Raw genomic sequence first — 8,761 nt, 5'->3', positions numbered from 1 at the left:
GCAAAACGCCAGTACAGGAGCAAGATTGAAGGACAGTTTAACACCACCAACTCTAGAAGCATGTGGCAGGGAATTAACATCATCACGGACTTCAAAGGGAATAAAAACTCCGCCATGAACACCGCTGCCTCTCTACCGGATGAGCTAAATACTTTTTATGCTCGTTTCGAGGGAAATAACACCGCCCTCGCGGAGACAGCTCTCGCGGCTGAAGCTACAGAGGTTAGTTCACTCTCCGTCTCTGTAGCGGATGTAACCCGATCCTTCCGACGGGTGAATATCCGCAAAGCCGCGGGCCCAGACGGCATTCCGGGCCGCGTCATCAGAGCGTGCGCGAACCAGCTGGCTGGTGTTTTTACGGACATTTTCAACCTTTCCCTCTCTTTGTCTGTAGTCCCCACATGCTTTAAAACATCCACCATTGTGCCTGTACCAAAACAATCAAAAATAACTTGTTTAAATGACTGGCGTCCTGTTGCTCTGACCCCCATCATCAGCAAATGTTTTGAGAGACTAATCAGAGATTACATCTGCTCTGTATTGCCACTCAATCTTGACCCGCTGCAGTTTGCTTACCGCAACAACCGCTCCACTGATGATGCCATTGCATCTACAATACACACTGCTCTCTCCCACCTGGAAAAAAGAACACTTATGTGAGAATGCTGTTTGTAGACTACAGCTCAGCATTCAACACCATAGTGCCCTCCAAGCTAGATGAGAAACTCTGGGCTCTGGGCTTAAACAGCTCACTGTGCAGCTGGATCCTGGACTTCCTGTCAAGCAGACGCCAGGTGGTTAGAATAGGCAGCAACATCTCCTCATCACTGACCCTCAACACTGGAGCCCCGCAGGGCTGTGTTCTCAGCCCACTACTGTATTCCTTGTACACACATGACTGTGTGGCAACACATAGCTCCAATGCCATCATTAAGTTTGCTGATGACACGACGGTGGTAGGTCTGATCACTGACAATGATGAAACAGCCTACAGAGAGGAGGTGCACACTCTGACACACTGGTGTCAGGAGCACAACCTCTCCCTCAACGTCAGTAAGACAAAGGAGCTTGTGGTGGACTTCAGAAGAAAAGACAGAGAACACAGTCCCATCACCATCAATGGAGCACCAGTGGAGAGAGTCAGCAGCTTCAAGTTCCTGGGTGTCCACATCACTGAGGAACTCACATGGTCCGTCCACACTGAAGTCATTGTGAAGAAGGCTCATCAGCGCCTCTTCTTCCTGAGACGGCTGAGGAAGTTTGGAATGAACCGCCACATCCTCACACGGTTCTACACCTGCATTGTGGAGAGCATCCTGACTGGCTGTATCTCCGCCTGGTACGGCAATAGCACTGCCCACAACCGCAAAGCACTGCAAAGGGTGGTGCGAACTGCCAGACACATCATCGGAGGTGAGCTTCCCTCCCTCCAGGAAATATATACAAGGCGGTGTGTGAAAAAAGCTCGGAGGATCATCAGAGACTCCAGCCACCCGAGCCATGGGCTGTTCTCACTGCTACCATCAGGTAGGCGGTATTGCAGCATCAGGACCCGCATATATATATATATATATATATATATATATATATATATATATATATACTTTTTTTATATATTTTAATTTTTAATGTTTATTGAATAATGTGTATCCATATAGTAAAAAAAACAGCGTATTGTATACTGTACAGTGTATGTTATTATTTGTATATTGTTGAGTGTAATTATGTGTATAACAGATGTTTAAATTGTGTTGTGTTAATTTGATGTTATTGTAAATTGGTATATGTCTCATCACTGTCACGACTGCTATGTTGATCGGAACTGCACCCAAGAATTTCACACACCATTGCACTTGTGTATATGGCTGTGTGACAATAAAGTGATTTGATTTGATTTGAAACTTTACTTAATCGGTTAGCCAGAATTTTTGACAATATTTTTATGTCTGACTGGATCAGGGAAATTGGACAGTAACTCTTACACTCGCTTGGATCTTTGTCCTTTTTAAGAATCTGACTGATCCGGGCTTGTGTCATGATTGGCGGAAGCTTTCCATTCTTTAATGATTCCATATAAAATTCTAACAAAAGTGGAGCCAGTCTGTAGCATAAGATCTAAAAATTCAGAGGCAAAGCCGTCTGGCCCTTAATTACCTCGCCAATCAAGAGAATGTTTTTGCTCAGTCGTCAGTTTAGGGAGTTCTAATGGTTCCACAAAATTTCTATATCTTCATCAGTAGACAAAGACGTGGAACTGTAGAGATCAAAATAGAATTCTTTAAAAGCATTATTAATATCAATGGCTGAGGTAAATATTTTACCACCAGCAACTTTCACTGAGGAATGGTAGAAAAAGACTCTTTATGCTTTATATATCTAGCCAAAAGCTTCCCTGCTTTGTCCCCTGACTCAAAGTATGACTGCCTTGCCCTGAATTGCCAAAACTCCACCTTCTGCGACAAAATAGTATTATATCTGTATTTCAGGCGCCCAAAGACGGATTAGGAGGGTAGGGTGACGCAGAAGGTGAAGAAGGATCCAAGAAGGACGATGGGGCTGCTTCAGGGCTGGGAATGGATCCAGGGACCTAGGGGGTGGCTTCAGGTCTGGGAATGGATCCGGAGGTCTGGGGGGCAGCTTCAGGGCTGGGAATGGATCCAGAGGCGGAACTGCTGGAGGAGGAGACTCTGGGGAAGAGGGCGGAGCCATGGAAGACTCTGAGGGCAGAGCCGTGGGAGGTGGAGCAAGGGAAGGTGGAGCCATGGAGGGCTTGAGGGGCGAAGCCATGGGAGGCAGAGCCAGGGAAGGTGGAGCCATGGAAGGCTCGAGGGGCGGAGCCAAGGGAGGCGGAGCCATGGGAGGTGGAGCCATGAGAGGCTCGAGGGGTGGAACTGGGGATCTTAGTGCCTGGAGAGTAGCCAAAGGCTCGAAGGACCATGATGTAGCTGGAGGCTCAGAGGACCGAGGCAGCTCCGAAGACTCGGAGGACCAAGGCGGAGCTGGGGGATCGGAGGACTGAGGCAGAGCCGGTGGGTCTGAGGACCAAGGTGGAGCCGGAGTGAAGGAGGTCACTGGTGGAGCCGAAGGTGGAGCCAGGTTACTGACGGACCAAGGCGGAGCTGGAGGGACGAGGGACCCTGGTGGCGCTGATAGGCTGACGGCCCACGGTGGAAGCGAGGGGACGTAGAGCCGAGGTGTTGATGAGGGATCGGAGGGCCAAGACGGAGTCTAGGGCTCAGAGAGCCAAGGCGGTGTCAGAGGGTCAATAGATCCCCTTGCCTGTGAAATCACTGGGGCCGATGGTCGAGCCAGTGATGTGGAAGGAGCCGGCAGACCAGGAGGAGGAGGAAATGTCTTGAGGGGAGCCAGTGGAGGAGGAAGGGCCAGGGTGCTGGATGGAACCAGGGTGCCCATTATGCTGGCTTGAAATAGTGGAGGATGAAGGGTAGTCAGGGTGGGAATAAGGGTGGGAATCAAGTCTAGGTCTATCAGCTCCACAAGAGCTGGCTCTGGGAAAGATGGCTACTGGCACTGGCTCTGGGACGGTTGGGCTACAGGCACTGGCTCTGGGATGGTCAGGCTACTGGCACTGGTTCTGGGACGGTTAAGGCTACTGGCACTGGCTCTGGGAAGATCGAGGCTACAGGCACTGTCTCAGGGATGGTTGAGGCTATAGGCACTGGCTCTGGGATGGTCGAGACTACAGGCACTGGCTCTGGGACAGTCGAGGCTACAGGCGTGGGCACTGGCGCTGGCTCGTTAACCGTGGCAGGCGTGGGCGCTGGCTCGTTAACCGTGGCAGGCGTGGGCGCTGGCTCATTAAATGTGGCAGGCGTGGGCGCTGGCTCATTAACCGTGGAAGGCTTTGAGGAAGGAGCCATGGGAGGCTTCGAGGAAGGAGCCGTGGAAGGCTTTGAGGAAGGAGCCATGGAAGGCTTCGAGGGAGGAGCCATGGAAGGCTTCGAGGAAGGGGCCATGGAAGGCTGGAGGATGTCCACTGTGGGAGGAGATTCAAAGTCCTCATCCTCCTCACCCACAGTGAATGGTGAGCTGCAAAGATGTAAAACCACCTCCACGAACTCGATTAGCATCCAGTGAGGATCCGCCGGAGGCATTAGCTCCTTTAGTGCACTATTAAGACCAGTCCTGAAGAAAACCTGTAGAGAGTGGTCATTAAAGTGCACTAAATTCATCAGTTGTAAAAACTCACTGACGTGATCCTCAACTGGACAGTCCCCTTGCTCGAGGAGGAGGAACCTGATTCCAGCGGGTATTTCCATCTTGTTCGGTCAGTCCTTTTGTATCGTTGGGAAAGTGGAGTGGAAGAGGAAGGGAGGAGATGCAGGAGTGGGTACTTTCAATCTTTTAATAATACAAATGCTGGAGTGGAACAAATGATAAAGCTAAACATCACAAAATAACAAAACAACGAAACACTTCTTCAAAAACAGACAATCAAAACAAAACAGTAGGGTATTTATACAAACAAGGGCAGATGATGAAATGGAAGACAGGTGAGGATGATAGGGAAAAGATGGATGTGATGAGGGCTGTGAAATCTGGGAAATGTAGTCAGGGGGAAAACTTCAAAATAAGAGTCCTTAGGAAAACATGAGGGAGACAGACTGTGACAGACACATTATAGCGGCAACAATATGATTTATTTTTCTCCGTATGTGGCAACATCTCTAAACTCACCAGGGCGTGATCTGAGACTAAGATATTTCCAATTGAGCAATCAACAATAGATGAAATCAGGGACTTAGATATAAAAAAAAAATCTATTCTAGAATAAATCTTATGGACTGTATAATCTTGTTTTTGACACACAATCTATTTTTTCTTATGTGTCAAAATGTCAATTTTGTTAATATGTTAATATGAGTGGATTGTCTCTCTCCACGTGTAATGTGAATGGGTTGGGGCACCCCATAAAAAGAAGGAAGGCTATTTCTCTTCTTAAGCATAAGAAATATGATAAAGTGTTTCTTCAAGAAACGCACCTTTCTCCGCAGGAAGTGGAAAAATTTGGAAAGATATTGGGTGGGCATTTTTTATAGTGCTGGCTTGAGTAAGAGCAGGGGAGTCATTACACTGATAAGTAAACATCTACAATTCAAATTTCTCAAACAGAGTGAAGATAAATTAGAAAGAGTCATTATTATTTTAGCTGAAATTCAGGGGCAAAGTCATATTTTGGCTAATATTTATGCACCTAATGTGGATGATCAAGGCTTTTTTATAGATCTTGAAGGGATGTTGCAAGCCGCTGGCACCCTTCATGATATAATATTGGGCGGAGACTTTAATCTTTTGATGGACTCAGCTGTTGGGCCTCATGTATTCAGATAGAAGACAAAGGCAGGCCTAACACAGTCGTAAATCCTAACTCAGGCCCCCACGTAACAAGTCGTAAATCTTACTGATAAAAACTGCACCAAAATCAAACAAAGGGAGTCCAAAACAGACCTCAAATCCAATGAAGCCTTGCTCACTAAAGGATCGAACTCTCAACTCCTATTGGATGAGGCACACAACAGAACACACCTCAACCATGACATCATCAGGAGTAGAAATACTTCTGAAATGCTTCCGGGATTTGCTTCCAGCAACTTTGCTCACCGTGTGTAGACACAGCTCATCGATGCTCTCAGGTGCAGCCTCGTGGCACAAGGAAGTAACATCTGACTTGAAAATGTGGCCATACAATCTCCATCTCACTGGACGAGTTGAGATTACTCTGTGTTCCACCGAACACGCTAACTGATCCGAAGGAGACCGCCGAGCAATCCGCATCTTCATCCGTTTGCCTGCAGAAGTGAAGAGATAAAAGATTTCTCTTCCATCTTCAATCAAGTCGACATCGCTAATTTCTCCGCCAGCCCGCCGAGAATCAGCAACCATACCGCCCGCCGACAGAGTGAGGAAACGGCCTCCCGTCATCACCCGAGCCTCGAGGAACCGAGTCTGAGTTAAAGGACGGATGAACACACATTCTGTATCCTCATGCGATTCAAGTAAGAGGTTTACGTCTGGGCAGAGATAGAATATTATAGTGTGTTATTCTTGTGTACCAAGGTTATTGCTTGTACAGTTTACGGACCGCCATGTCCGCTCATTATTAATACTCAGGGTATTAATTATCACAAATTTGATTTGCTGTATTGTGGTCCAACCACATTGGACTGTTGTGCATTTCCGCCATCATGGGTGATACCGGCAAACTGAGTTTATCCATTAAAGAATCAAAGACCGGGACAGTTTACGAGCCATCCACCGCGTCTCTGAGTGATAAACTAACAGCTGCTTCCTCTCCCACGATTACGAAACCGGCTTTGGAGCCGTCACTTCATTCTCTCTCTCTCTCTCTCTCTCTCGTACTAACCGCACACACACGCACGCGCGCGCGATCCCTCACAAACATTCTTGGACACATTTTTGGCTAGTAGATAGCTTCGTGATAAAGCTCAGCTTTGTCCCTAAGCTATCGTACAAGCGGATACACGCGGTAACTGGTAGACGCCATTGACTGGTTTCTCTCCGCCCACATTCGCGGCCATATTCTCTGGCCGGAAGTCTTGCATGACACACTCTCCACGAGAGTCACGTCTGCCATTTTGTGCATGTCCCTCCTTACACACACACACACACACACACACACACACACTCGCTCTCACACACCCTCATGTGTTATAGGATTATTTTGATTTCCATATCTAATCATATCACTGTTTAGTTTGTAGTTGTAAGTCGGAAGTTTATTGACTGCGTTGTATTAATTATTAATTGATATTACTGCATAAATAAACTTTGTTATATTACAAAGAGAAGTGTTTTGGTTTGTTTTGCATATACCTGTGTCATGCTGACAGGATGTCAGTGCTCGGACTCAAGCCTTCATTCATTGTTTTTTTCCTGAAAATCGATATTCTTCGGATGTCAATTTTCCTAAGAAAACAATCTAATATTGAGACTGTTATACTATCTGGTTATTAGTCCCTGATTCCAGGGTGGTGCCCCATCAATGTTAATCCTTATTAATATTCTGTTGATTTTTGATAATTGATAAATTATCTTTGATGATTGTTGAATTTGAATGATCAATAAGCTAGTGTTAATTTTAATGAATGTTTCATCGATGTTAACAATTAACGATTATCTTTGATAACTGTTGATTTAAAGGATTAGAAAAAGCTAGCATTGATTCTCATCAATGTTCTATTGATTTTAATAATTAATAATTATCTTTGATAATTATTAATTATTGCTAATAACCAAACCCGCTCCTAAACGTAGCGCACTACATTTACTGGAGCCCCATATGAGGTTTTAATGAGTTAGATTCAATTAATTAATTTAAATATTAATTAATAACTATAGAAATAATTATCAATTATTTCTGATAGTAACACTGATATAAACAACCAGTAAAGCCCTACACAGTCCTTGATCATAGTGAAGCAAAAGTGTGCAAGCCCCCTAGAGCAACACTGACGCTTCACAGGATGTATAAAAACCTTGGTCTTACAGATATTTGGAGACTTTTGGACCCATCTGGTAGGGACTATAAAAACATTTTCATCAGTTCATAAGATTTACTCTAGAATAGATTTTGTTTTATATATCTAAGTCCCTCATTTCATCTGTTGATTGCTCAATTGGAAACATTTTAGTCTCAGATCACGCCCTGGTGTGTTTAGAAGTGTTGCCACATACGGAGAAAATGAAATCATATAGTTGCCATTTTAATGTATCCCTTTTGCAAAATCCTGAATTCCAACAAATGCTAAAGACTGAAATCAATGTCTATATGGAGACCAACTGGTCCTCAGTATCCTCTGTTGGCGTGGCTTGGGAGGCACTTAAGGCGGTTCTTAGGGGCCGGATCATACAGTATGCCTCATTCACCAAAAAATCCAAAGCGAAAGAACTCGTGAAATTGGAAGAGAATATTAAAAGTGCCAAGGCAGAGCTGAAGTGCGGAATGTCGTCTAATGGCCTCAGGGAATTGACCCGATTGAAATACAGATATAATTCTATTTTGTCGCGGAAGGTGGAGTTTTGGCTATTCAGGGCATGACAGTCATACTTTGAGTCGGGGGATAAAGCGGGGAAGCTTCTAGCTATATATATAAAACAGAGAGAGTCTTTTTCTACCATTCCCTCAGTGAAATCTGCTGGTGGTGAAATATTTACCTCAGCCATTGATATTAACAATGCTTTTAAAGAATTTAATAGAGATCCATCTTGATCTCTATAGTTCCACATCTTTGTCTACTGAAGAGGATATTAGAAACTTTTTGGAACCATTAGAACTTAATAAACTGACGACTGAGCAAAAAAATTCTCTTGATTCTGAGATAGCCTTGGAGGAGCTTTGCAAGGTAATTAAGGCCTTGCTTACAGGCAAGTCTCTGGGGCCAGATGGCTTTCCCGCTGAGTTTTTTAGATCTTATGCAACAGAACTGACTCCACATTTGCTAGAAGTTAATACGGGATCAGCCTGATTCTAAAAAAGGACAAAGATCCAAGCGAGTGTAAGAGTTACCGTCCAATTTCCCTGATCCAGCTAAATGTAAAAATATTGTCAAAAATTCTGGCTAACCGATTAAGTAAAGTTATGACATCTCTTATACATATAGATCAGGTGGGGTTTATTCGGGGCCATAGCTCTTCTGATAACATTAGGCATTTCATCAATATCATGTGGTGAATGATCAGACTCCGGTCGCTGCCATCACACTTGATGCTGAAAAGTCAT

This window comes from Myxocyprinus asiaticus, chromosome 26, assembly GCF_019703515.2.
Source record: "Myxocyprinus asiaticus isolate MX2 ecotype Aquarium Trade chromosome 26, UBuf_Myxa_2, whole genome shotgun sequence".
Taxonomy (NCBI): Eukaryota; Metazoa; Chordata; class Actinopteri; order Cypriniformes; family Catostomidae; genus Myxocyprinus; species Myxocyprinus asiaticus.
The sequence above is the reverse complement of the archived record's forward strand: the minus strand, read 5'-3'. Positions refer to the sequence as shown.